Here is a 14,352-nt window from a genome sequence, read left to right on the forward strand (position 1 = left end):
GCTATAGGGCTTCTGATTTTGTGGGTTGTATTTCTCTTTTGTACTTGCTTGTAAACAAGGCATATAAAGAATTCAGTAACTCTCAGTTACAAGGTCTAATCAATATTGCCACATCTTCATTGCACATCTATCCAACATTCAACTGTTAGCCTCAATACTTTCCCTGAGGACACTTTACTATACATTCAACAGACTGAAAATACTGTAATTGACACCCATCCCTCAGGAGCAAAGCTCAAAAACTGAAGAAGAAAGGATATGCAAACTCCAGCTCACCTACCCTTTCAGTAAGATAATTCCTAAATACATGTTTTATTCTGTCCCCTGGACTTCCCCAGTGGAATTAGGTTCCAGGTACTCACAGTGGTAACTTGACTAATAACAACACACTTTCCTATAATGTGATAAAAAATAAATATCTATAGATATTTTAGGGTTTTATCAGTCAAAATCTGAAAAAAATTCTTTTTAACTAAATTATATTAATACCTTGGTAACACATATCATAGGAAAACTAATTAGTAGAGCCGTTATATGCAGTAAACCAAGAAGATAAATAAGTAAATTGAAAGCTATTAAAAATAAATAAATAAATGGGACCCAATTTTTTTCTGTAAAAGTGAGATGGGTAACTAAGGTTTAGATTTATTTCCTATTAGCTATAGCTAATAAAAATAGCTGTTTGAATTTACTATCTGCATCCTGAAATGTTTAGGATTATGGCAAGTGAGATTTGTCAAGTTTTAAGGCTCAACCTTCTAGCTTTTCTAATTTAAATTGTCTCATAAAGACATGCATAGAGTTTGCACCCTGCTTTTTAGGAGGCAGATCAGAATTGTTCATAAGGTTTACACACAGATATACAAACAATAACTTCTAGTAACGGCAATGGTGTTGGAAAGCAAATCAGGCATGCATAGTGGGAATATAAATTGTGAAAAATGTTTGATATCTGGCAGCATAAATTAACATCAAACGTGTATTACCTCTGACACATCAAACCAGATTTTAGAATGCAACAGAAATGATAACACTACACATATGCCTTGTAAAACTGTAGTGGGAGAGCATGAAAATAAATTAAATGTCCATATTGGTAATAGTTGACTTTTTCTATACCCATTCAATGAAACTGAAATACCATACATCCATTCCAAGTCATAACTGAGTATGAAAGTGTGTTGCACAATTAAATATATGAAAAAAGAGGGAAGGGAGGAAGGGGTGTATAGGAGAGAAACAGTTGAAAAGATATCAAAGAAAAAAAAAATTTACCAAAGCGTCCAAACTGGCTACTTCAGGAATTGAGATGAGAGTCTGACAGACACTCTTCCTAAAAATTAATACCATACTCATATTTAAAGCAAAATATAAAACAAATAAGCAAGAAAAGCAAGAACAGGATAGTAAATATAATATGTGCATGGATTTATTAATGACAGTATTAAGAACCTTCATTTAAATATAGAATTTGATTAAGGGAAGCAAATAATAGTCTTCCTTTCCCACTTAAATGACACAAGCATAGTCAACATTTAGCATGCTCAACCTCAAAATTCACCAATCATTGTGTTTTGGGGCCTTTTTATGGTCCACATGGAATATATTATTCACTTTAATAAATTAATAAAAAGATGATGTTTTCCTCCTAAATTTCTTGTGTAGAATGCGATGGCCTTTGCTTAAAAAAGGTCTTTGTAAACTCAAAACATTTTTAAACCACTTTGTAAAATCTATCTTAACTATGAAATACAAAATCTACTTTTTTTCTTTTAATACTTAAATGGTCGCCAGATCATCCAATGTATAATTGTGTAAAAAGATCATGTGGTAGTTAGGGTTTCAATATAGAAAGAAGTTCATCCTCCAAACTACCCTTCGATTTAAGTTCCACTTTGAGTATTTACTTGATCAAGAGTAAGAAGCATTTCCTAGATTCTTTTATTCACTTTCAATTTACAGCATTATAAAGTTAAATTTCAACAGTTGAAAACAGTTGAAACAGATGAAACTGTTTTCCAACAGAATTTCAATAGTCATTAAAAGTTAGGTTTTTAATGCAATTGCTGTCAGGCTCTTAGCATCTTGATGTTCATTATTCATTTCTGCTGCAAGGAAACTTTAACTAAAAACTTTTTTTTTGGTAGCTGACACTATTCAATGCTTGACTTATTTTAAGACTCTTTTAAGACAATGGAAAAGAACAGTCTCATACAGAATTTTATCTGATTTAATGCTCAGACAAAATTTTGGAGAAGAATAAATTAATACAATGAAGAAGAAAAGTCTTATTTGTTTACCTGGGGAGAAGAGAACCCACAGATAACCAGAAGTGCAGATAATTCACTTGGGTAGTTTGCTCTTTCAGGGACTGAGCAGAGTTAACACAATCTTATTTTTTCATACCTACTAATTTTCATTCTTTCTTTCTCTGCATCCTTTTAGAAGCTGCTTCTGTGGGGTTCTATATAGACCACAGGCTTTCAGTAAGGTATAGAAAAAGCAAGATATTAAATTTGATTTGTCTAGTGATACCAGTAGTTGATTATACAACCTAATTTTGTGACATTTTGCACCTTAGTTCAAAAATTGGTATATCTAAGCATGGATGAAATGAAGGTTTCAGTGGCCAGGATTCTCATCTGGCCCTGGTTGGCTAGCTCACTACACATGTGCGGGCAATACGTCATTATTGACTCTAGATAAAAAGCTCCACCCAGTGCTCTGGGTGACATGGTGGCATGGCTGCAAGGCTGCAGGAGAGCAGAGCAGAGGCTGGAGTGGTGGCAGCACTGAGGACAGAGGCCCAGAGGATGGCTGTGCAGTCAGAGAGGCCCAGAGGTAGTCACCAGCTTGCTGCATGCAGACTTGCTCTGAGTGAACAGGATTCTAGTGACTGACCTGCCACCATGGAAATAAAGTTGGGTATAACCCTCTCACTCCAAGAACAGTCTACTGTCATTTCTTTGGTCACATTGAATCCATAGTGAATTTGCCTGGGGCTGAAACCCATTGGCAAGACACTAAGAAATTGGAAATCCTTTTTTATTTGCACATTGTAATTAAACTGTCAACATAGATGCAATGATTTCATGGTTAGTTACTATTTGCCAGTAATGTGTCTCAAACTAGAAATCACTCCAAGTGAAGAAGGTGGGGGAACAGAAAAAAAAGAGAAAGAGACAAAGATATTTCTGTACAAAGAAATTTGAAACTGTGTCTTACTTAAAAAAGTCAATTTTCGAGTAAGCCCAGTCTCAGTGTGTTTGGTAGTTTGAGTTTAGATAACCATTTATAAAATGCACTTTTGCATTTTGGTTTAATCAGTGGTATTACATAATGGCAGGAAAAAAGTCTAAGATGATGAGATCAGAAATAGTTTTGACTTCCTGTGTGATTGATAAAACATATTTGAAACAGAAAACTTAATTCTATTCAGATGCAATACCAGTGAGGAAACTTATTCCACTTTCATGGTAGAACAATAGGAGATACATAATTCTGCCTAAATTTGTCTCACTGTACAGTTCATAATTAAATACATTATCACAAGTGCCTTTTCTACTTTTATATTAGTGATTAACAAAAGAATGATTTCACTTAGATGGTATAAATTACTATTCAAATAGAATAATCACTTTGTATATTAAAATCATTTATGCATAACTTTTAGAGAACATTTGTGTACATATTTATAAAGGTTTATAAGATATTTGGTTATATAATTTACAGTTTTATGAATTTTAGTGATAATAGTTAAGTTGGTCGCATGCTTACTATTTCAAATTATACAAATGTATTTTATGTATGTGCCTTCTAATTCTGGGAAATTTTTAATATTTTCTCAGAATGTCATATTTTTCTGGAAGTTATAAGTTCCATTTTAATAAAATATAGGCATACCTCCTTTTATCATGCTTGCTTTATGACTTTGCATTTTTACAAATTGAAAGTGTGTGGCAATCATTTTTCAGCACCATTTTCTGATGGCATTGTCTCATTTCCATGTCTGTCACATTTTGGAATTATTGCAGTATGTAAAACTTTTTCATTATTGTTTATTTGTTCTGGTGTTCTGTGATCAATGATTACAACTAAGATAATGGTTAGCAATTTTTAGCAATAAAGTATTTTTAAATTAAGATATTACATTGTTTTTAAGGCATAATACTATTGTATACTTTATAGTAGACTACAATATAGTGTTAAACAAAACTTTTAGATGCAGTAGGAAACCAAAAAATTCATTGACTTTACTTTATTGTGATATTTACTTTATTGAAGTGGTCAGGAACCACACTCACAATATCTGCAATGTATACCAAGTTTAACATATACTTTCTGGAAAAAAAAAATATATATATAATACTCATGTGTGCACATGTGTCCATAAGTGCACACCCATGGTATGTGGCTGTATATGCCTATTAAGAGATTATACTCAACTCACTTTGATAATTCTATTCTATTCATTTGCATTATAACAGAATTAAAAGCTTTTCTCTTATTTCTTATTGTCTTAATATGCCATCTGCAGAATTTAAATGATAATTCTGCTAAAAATTCCATCCAAATGGAGAATTACATAGTTTTGTTTAGCGAAAAGAATGTGGATTCTGGAATTCTTAGAAAAACAGGTTCCCAGTAATGGACTCATGACTACCTATTATGGAAACTTTCTCTACCTCAGATGATATCGTCTGTTTGCTTGTTTTGTTTGTTTTTTGATCTTACATTGGGAGGTGGTTTGGATAATCAAGAGACTTCACCTAAGGCACTAAATATATCATATGAATATTGCCTAAAACATCAAATGTATTATTACACTTTTTATTTACATGGTCATTTATTTTTTACCTAACAAGTATTAATTATCCCCTCTCCCCATGATTCTGTTATAGTGGGAGAGATAGGAATACAAATAATAGAAGAACAAAAATGTTCTGTTTAAAAAACATATAGTTTGGCACACAACATATTAAACATAAAAATGCTAATATAGAATTGTGTTCAATGTTTTTTGGAACCTAAAGCAGGAAGCTCAATTCTGCTTGCAAACAGAGAAGAGTTACAGAGGAAGTGATATTTGAGCTATGTCTTGAGTATGTGTTCTTCAGGTAGACTGAGTTTGAAGGTAGAATGGGCAGGCAGGGAGAGATTGAAATGAACTGGAAACTTTCTAGGCAAAGGGATCAACAGATGGAAGTAAAAAATAGACCGACATATTCAGCTACCTGAAAAATAAGAGCACATGGCTCATATTTAGGTATGTGTGTCAGAGGAAATTTTACACCATAAGGCATCACATAAACCATATGTAAAGAGGAGGGATAACAATAGCAAATCTCTGTGTCATTCCTTTTCTACTTGAGGTTAATTTAATTGAGAGACCAATTCTTCTTTGGGACAATAACCAATTCAGTACTATGATATTTGAGATAAGGCAAAAGTAAAAACGAAGCTCTGCATTTACGTGAGCTTTCTCCCTAGGTTTGTTTTCCAAAGTTGCACAGGAAAACAGAGAACAAGCAGAAGTGGCTATATTGCTGCATGGGTGAAACAGAGATTGGAAACCAAGGCAGCCAGGAAAAGCAAGTTGTGGAGATAGGACATGATAAATGTAGAAACTCCATACAAGGATTCTCCAAAATATACACAAAAATTCCCCTAGTGTCCTTGACTATATACATTAAACATAAAACTTTGAGATACCAAGGGCAGAACAGATAATAGGAGACTCAAAGCCAACTGGAAATGTCAGGTTTCAAAGTGCTGAAGTCTGTTGAACCCAGTGGAGATAGCAGTGAAGATTCTGAGTGTTCATTTAAGACCCTGAAAGGCACTAGGAGAAAGAGCAAACAGAACTAAATCTGCCCTCCTATGCCTAAACCAAGTTACAACAGGGTCAAGGAAATCCATGAGAATTAGACTGATAGAAGAAATATCAACACTGTTCGGAAGATAGCATAATCCAAATTCTCAAGACATATTACCCACAATGTTCAGTAAACAATAAAAATCACTAGACATGTTAGGAGATAAAATCCAAGTGATATTCAGAAGGTGAACTGTCAATAGAAGCATACTTAAAAATAATTCAGATATTGGAATAAGCACAGTACCAACACAGTGAGGATTAATATGTTAAATAGAGAAAATAGTTGACAAAATAGTTTAATAAGATGAATTAAACTGGGCTGGTATTAGCAAATAGAAAACAGGATTGTAAAGCTTGAAGACAGTTCAAGAGAAAATATTCTATCTGAAATTAGAGAGAAATAAAAAAATGGAAAAAGGCAGAGAGCATGAGGGAAGTTTAGAAAATGATAAAAACAACTAACAAGCATGTAACTGAGGTTCTAGAAGAAGAAGAGATTGGGAGAATGGAATGGAAGCAAATTTTTAAAAAGAAATAATGAACAATAATTTTCCAGATATAAAAAAAGACATCAAACCACGTATTCCAAAAAGTGAATAAATAAACTGCAATAGGAAAGAAAACTACACTGAGGAAAATCATAATCAACCCTCAGTGAATGGAATGTACAGAATAAATCTCAAGAGCAGCTAGATAAAAATAAACATTATCTTTCATGATCAATAATAAGAAAACTGACTCCTCAACAGAAGCTTTGTCTCACCACTAGACAGACAAATGTTACCTTTCAAGTGATGGAAGAATATAGAATAGTTAGTGAAGAATTCCATATCCAAAAAAAATATGCTTCAAAAGGGAAGATGAAATAAGAATAGTCTCACCTCCACTACAGGAAATGCTCCATCTTAAATGGAAGCAGATACATCTAACAAGGAATAGACAGCATTAGAAGTGACAAATACATGATTAAATATAAAATATTATTCCCTATTTAAAGCAATGTTTAATACAATGTTATAGAATTAAAATATATAGCAACAATTTCACAAAAAGTAGGCACAGGAAATGAAGTCATTCCATTATCTTTTGCATTGTTTTATATGCTGTAAAATACTAAACTGACTCTTATAATAAAATATATATTTGTTGTCTCTAAAATATTAAGACTGTATTTTCAATTTCTAAGACAGCCAGTAGGAATGGTAATAAAAGTTTTTTTTACTAGTGGGAGAAAAAAACTAGTGGGAGAGAGAAAATGAAATAAATGCAGTTTTTAAAAACCAAATACAAAGAATGGCAGGAAAGAAAGAATAAAGAGAAAATACAAATAGAAAAAAGAGCAATATGGAAGATTTGAACCCAATTATATTAGCAATTACACTATATGTGAATGATCTAAAACACTCCAATTAAAACACAAAGATTGTCAGACAGAATTTTTTAAAAATTACTGTTTTAAACACATATTCCCATTAAATAAAATTAATTATATATGAAGCTGACAAAACCAGAGTTATTCCCTACCCTAGGAATGTGTACTATATAAAGCACAAACCTAATGCTGGTGAGATTACTACCACAAATTTTCACTATTGTGCTTTTCTTCCCCGTAAATCAGGGGGCAAGACATGTTCCCTTGTTGTACATGGCAGGGGCTCAGTGTATACAATTTGTATTTCCTCCTTTGGTTTTCTCTGTAGCAATACTATGACAATCTCTCTTCTTTACATGCAAAAAGGTAATTTTCCCCAATCATCTTGCCCTTGCCACATTCTGCATAATTGAGTTAATATTATGTGAGCAGGCTTACTCAATGTTAGCTCTCAGTACTCGTCTGGAATCGTAAAGTGAAAAAACAGTCAGACATCTGAGATTTCAGCTGTGAGTGAACTGAGGCAAAACAAAACATTAGTCTTGGCCCAGTCGGGAGCTAAACTGGAGGAATGGCCAGTGTCAAATAGGAAAATGTGTAGGTCACTGGAACCAGAAGAATTCTTGAAATAGATGAGGGCTTGTCCCTGTAGGGGATCTTCTATCTGTTGTCAAAGAAAAAATTCTAAATTTGATGCAAGTCACTTAGTTCTCTACAGAAATGTCATTGGCTCATTTGGTCCTTACAGTGAGATATTGAATAATTTGCTCAGATTCAGATAGGTAGCACATGGAAAACTTGGAATTACAGTCTAATTTATCAATCCCATTTCCCTGAAGGCAAGACTATAAAATCAGACAGGTGTGCCCAGAATATGTAATCCCATGTTCTTACGTATGGCACACTGGAAATAACAAAAGTGTCAGAGTAAAATACATCAGGGTTCAAACTCAGCTGCGCCACCTGCTAGCTGTGTGATTTGGTCCTTACATTGACCATTTCTGAGCATGCATTTCTTCATTTGTAGAGTGAGAAAATTCATGCAGTCTTTTTTTCTATTACTGTGGAGATTCAATGAGGTCAATTTATAAAGTACCCAGTATAATATCCATCATGGTTGTTTTTCAAACTATGGAAGCTTTTATTATGGAAAAAAAAGCACTTATTCTTAAACAAGATGTAAGTACACATTGGTTCTTCTGCATGCATTTTTTTCATTTTAAGACCTGAAATTAATACATTAAGATATTAATCTTCCTACACAATAGCTGAAACTATGAAATCCAGTGTTGACTAATTACATCTCCTTTTAAGGTGTGTTTGTAATCATTATATCTCTAGCTTTGCCTGTTAAGGTATTCTGCTGTATATATAAGATTAGTCATATTTTATAGATAATGAGGTAACTACACTCTTTCTTTTAGAAAAAAAAATTGACATCTTATATATTAACCAATTGGCTACTTTAAAAATCAGAGGGCTCCCTTTATAACCTCTACTATATGCCAGGCACATAATCATGTTTGTGCTGGTAGCACCATAATGTATAAAATAAGAAAAACTTCCAGCCTCCAAACTTATGGTGTCATAGAGAGAGATGCCAATAAGCAAATAAAAGAGACAGAAGGAAATTTATGTCCAAATGTATGTCCATTAGTGAGTGATACCCAAAGAGGAGTGAATTGCTATCCTGCAACAGAGGAGGTGGTATGTATACTGTCCAGCAGGATTAAAAAAGAAATACAGAGAAGAGAATTTCCTGGCAGAAAACAGTGTTTGTGAAGTATGCAAAACAAACAAATAGTGTGAGGAGGGATCAAAAATTTCATTGATCTTGAGTGCTGAATAGTGTGATTGGAATCCCTGGAATTCAGTCTTCTGAGACTACTGGGCATCACATGCTTAGATCCTCCCATGAACATAACTGGGGGCTGAATCTGTAAGCCCATTCTCATATCAATTCCCAAGCCTGGGGTTGTTATCTGAACTATCTGCTAATTGGAATCATAGGGGCTAAGGAACTGTTAGGGTCTGGCCTTTACCCTGGAACAACAGAATCAGAATTTCAGAACGCTGAGGCCAGATAGAGACACAGACATAGGTACATAGATACAAAGAAACATATACATAGGTTTTAAAATATGATAATAAAGATACAGAAAATTATAAAAGAGGTTGTTAATGTCATTACAGACATGGAAGGAAGGAGTAGTAAAAGAAAAGAGGGAAATGGATGAGGGAAAATAAGAGAGACAAAAGCAGTGTTGAAACAAAAGATTGTGAAGTGTCCATAATAAAAATAACAAACATGGTATGATCCCATTCATTTAAAATTCATTGGGTGGGTGATTTAATTTACATGTTAAATGATAATAGAAATTTTCTTTTACTGGTGTGTTGAGTGGTTTTCTTCTCTGACTGACTTTTAGGATAAGCATACAGTGTTTATGTATAAGCTTATAGCAAACCTATTTTAATTAAAAAAAAATAAATGACAGGATTTTTATTAAATTTTCATTTTGTTTGACACTTATATAAAGCCCATAATATGCCATTTACTGGCTAACTACTCTGTGCTTCTCCATGTATGAAAAGGATACATAGATGAACAAAATGTTAGGGGTTTTAAAAATATCTTTATTTAAATGTAGATATCAGTGGAATATCTGTTATAACATACTCTTTTCAGAATATTTTTCTGACTAACATATTCTGGGAAAGTATATATATATATATGTATTTCTCAATGTTTACCCATGAGCCAGTTAAGAAAGTTTTACAATATGTTAATATGTATAAATCATTTATAAATTGGCATGTTCTTCTAATCTAATTCATTCCTAGAACTTATCCTAAATCTAGATACATGCTTCCTATGATAAATGTTTTCCTATTATTGATAATATTCTATGTAATATTTTTAAAAACCTCCTTAGCAAGGATAAGCATTTTAGATATAATTCAATACTGTGTGTGAAGATTGGGGAATTCCTCCAGGGGAGATTCCAGGTACCTTTGCTCCTCAGTGCCTGTATGGTGATGGACTGTGTTGCCAAGAGGCATTTAAAGCTTGAAGCTTTATAATACAGTGCTTAAGAGGATAGAATTAAGCTTAAGTAGAACTGGATTCTATTCCTGGTTCTATCAACCATCTGATCTAATAACTTTACCAGCTATCAGTTTCCTTGCCCTGTATCAATAAAAAACAAAATCCACCTTGTAGAGTTGCTTTAAGACATTTATAAAATTGATTTTATTGTAATTAGTGATATTATTATTACTAGTGATAGTAATAGCAGCTGTAACAATGGTAACAGTAGTTTTCATGTGATAAGTATAACTATAAGCAGAGTTTTTTAAAAAACAGTGGAGGCCTTGTTTAAGCCATCCATGTTCTACAAGGTTTATGAATATCCAAGGATAGACTTCAAGGTTTCTGTGAACTTCCTAAACTTTCATCTTCTTTATAAAGCCTAGAATATATCAGAGCTCACAAACTATGATGAAAAAAAAGAGCCTTAAGGACAGTAACTCTGACTCCAAAATTCTACCTCTGATGCATTATTTGGTTTATGGATCACTGCATGATTCCAGAGTTTGTCCACAGTCCACATTTTGTTGCTACACACATGATGTAAATGCTCCTCTTTTAAATCTTCTTCTTCATAATTTTATGGAAAAGTATTATTCTCTAGAGGCAGTGAGTGTTCAGTCTGGAATGAGAACTGAACAAGAGAGTATACAGGGAAATGGTTTTGATAATGGGCAATGGGCTCAAACATGAGTGAGAAGAGATTTGAGAACCTCAAAGGGGAAGTCAATAAGAGATCCTGAAGGGGAGGTAGAATTGTTAGCATCATATAAAAGAGGGAGTGATTTGAAAGTCCAAGTCTGAGTAGCAAAACTGGACTTTTTGAAAAAAACATATTCATGCAAGTGGAGGATTAAAGATGGTGGTGTGAGAGGTGAGAGAGAAACCTCCACCCAAAATCACATATAATATGAAAATATAACAAATACATCAAATCCTGAAAGAGCAACAGGAAAGAAGGCTGTGGCAGGCTATCTACACCTGGGAAAACAGCAGACCTCAAGGAAAAGGGTAAAGTATCAAAGCTGCAATCGGGGAGGACCCAAGCCCTTCCCCCATCCCAGCTCACCAGATAAAGGAAGAGAAATGGAACAGGGAAGGGTTGGAATCTAGAACTGCTGAACACCCAGCCCTGGAGATCTGCTCTGAGAGCATGAATCTATATTACATGGTGCTCTGGAGATTAGTGGGGTTGGAAAGATAAGACAGGTGGAATACTTGGAGAGACTGAGATTCCAGCTGCTTGTGGAAAACAGGATCCACATCTGGCTGCTCTGGGACAAAAGAAAGGCAGGCAGTCTGACAGACTTCTTAACAGTGAGAGGGATGCTAAAGGGATAAGGATTGTGCAGAGCTTACTGCTCAGGAGAAAGGATAGGTGGACAAAATTGTCAGCATGGACAATGCCCAGTGGGTAGGGAACTTCTAGGAGCATCAGGTATTCCATACTCCTGCTAGTTACAAAACTATAAGACCCCCCACCATGATACACAACCTGCTGCTCCTTCCTCCTGGCCAGCACCAGCTTGGAAACTGTGTGCTCCTGCCATTGCATGAGGCCAGCAAGAGGGCAGCCCCACCTATGGAAGCTATAAGAGCAAAGCATAGAGGCTTCTGCTTGCATTCCCAGCCCACTGACACTACAGCTGGGAAGCAGGAAAGAACTCTTAACTCCCAACAGTCACCATTGCCACTCCCTTGAGACACTAGCCATCACCCCAGGGGCTGAGCAGCTCCAGAGGCTAGAGCTTCTGGGCACTTGAGGGCACCACCTACAAACATGAAATGAAAAAGGAGCCTGGATCAAACAAAAATTCCACAAAACAATAAAGATGGCCAAGTGAAAGTGAACTTATCAATCTTCCTGAAATAAATTTCAAAATAAAAATTAAAACCATGCTCATGGAGCTACAGAAAAACATTCAAGAACTCAGGGCAGAATTCAGGAATGAGATACAAGTGTTCAAGAATACAGTACCTGAAATGAAATATACAATGGAGGGATTTAAAAGAAGCTTAGATGAAGAAGAGGAGACAGTGAATGAAATAGAAATTAGAGAACAGGAAAACAAAGAAGGTGAGGCACAAAGAGAAGAAAGGATCTCTAGGAATGAAAGAATATTGAGAGAACTGTGTGACCAATCCAAGCGGAACAATATTCACACTATATGGGTACCAGAAGAAGAAGAAGAGAGAAAAGGGATACAAAATGTCATTGAGGAGGTAATTTCTGAAAACTTCCCCAAAGTGGGGAAGGAGATAGTCTGTCCGGCCATGGAGGTGCACAGATTTCCCAACACAAGGGATCCAAGGAGGAAAACACCAAGACATACCATAATAAAAATGGCAAAAATCAAAGCCAAGGACATCCAGAGAGAGAAAAAAAGGTCACTTACAAAGGAAAACCCATCAGGCTATCATCAGATTTCTCTACAGAAATCTTACAGACCGGAAGGGAGTGGCATGATATATTTAAGGCAATGAAACAGAAGGTTATCAAACCAAGAATACTCTACTCAGGGATATTTTCATTTACATTTGAAGGAGGGACTAAACAATTTCCAGATAAACAAAAACTGAGAGAATTTACCTCCCACAAACCGTCTTTACAGTCTATTTTGGAGGGACTGCTATAAATGGAAGTGTCCCTAGGGCTAATAGCTGTCACCAGAGGAAATAAAACTACAGTAAGGAATGTAGAACAGTTAATTACTAAGCAAATGCAAAATCAAATCAGCTACCCCCAAAGTCAGTTAAGGGATAAACAAAGAGTAGAGAATATGATACCTAATACATAAAGAATGGAGGAGGAAGAAAAAAGAGAAAAAAAAAGAAATTTTAGATTGTGTTTGAAATAATATAGTAAGTGAGTTAAATTAGACAGTTAGATAGCAAGGAAGTTACCCTTGAACCTATGGTAACCATGAATCTAAAGCCTGCAATGGCAATAAGTACATACCTATCGATAATCACGCTAAGTGTAAATAGTCTGAATGCAGTAACAAAAAGACATAGAGTTACTGAATGGATAAAAAATAATACCCATCAATGTGCTCCCTACAAGAGACTCACTTCAAACCCAAAGACATACACAGACTAAAATTGAAGGGATGGAAAAAATTATTTCATGCAACTAATAGGGAGAAAAAAGCAAGAGTTACAATATTTGCATCAGTCGAAATAGACTTCAAAACAAAACAGTCACAAAAGACAAAGAAAGACATTGCATAATGATAAAGGGGTCAGTCCAACAAGAGGATAAAACCATTATAAATATCTATTCACTCAACACAGGAGCAACTACATATGTGAAACAAATACTAACAGAATTAAAGGGGGAAAAAGAAAGTGATTATTCATTTTAGGAGACTTCAACATTCCACTCACTCTGAAGGACAGATCAACCATACAGAAAATAAGTAAGGAGACAGGGGCACTGAAAAACACATTAGAAGTGATGGACCTAATAGACATTGACAGAACACTCCACCCAAAAGCAGAAGGATACACATTCTTCTCAAGTGCACATGGAACATTTTCAATAATTGATCATACACTAGGCCACAAAAAGAGCCTAGTTAAATTAAAAAAACATAGAAATTGTACCAACCAGTTCTCAGACCACAAAGGTATGGGACTAGATATAAATTGCACAAAGAAAACAAAAAAAATCCCACAAAGACATGGAGGTTTAACTACATGCTCCCAAATAATCAATGGATGAATGACCAAGTAAAAACAGAGATCAAGCAATATATGGAGACAATTGACAACAACAGTTCAACACTGCAAAGTCTGTAGGATGCAGCAAAGGCCATGTTAAGAGGGAAGGATATTGAAATGCAGGCTTACCTCAGGAAAGAAGAACAATCCATATAAACAGTCTATACTCACAATTAATGAAACTAGAAAAAGAAGAACAAATGAGCCCAAAAGTCAGTAGAAGGAGGAACATAATAAAGATTAGAGCATAAATAAATAAAATCAAGAAGAATGAAAAATAAAATCAAT

This window comes from Manis pentadactyla, chromosome 2 (genome assembly GCF_030020395.1).
Source record: "Manis pentadactyla isolate mManPen7 chromosome 2, mManPen7.hap1, whole genome shotgun sequence".
In the NCBI taxonomy this organism is placed as follows: Eukaryota; Metazoa; Chordata; class Mammalia; order Pholidota; family Manidae; genus Manis; species Manis pentadactyla.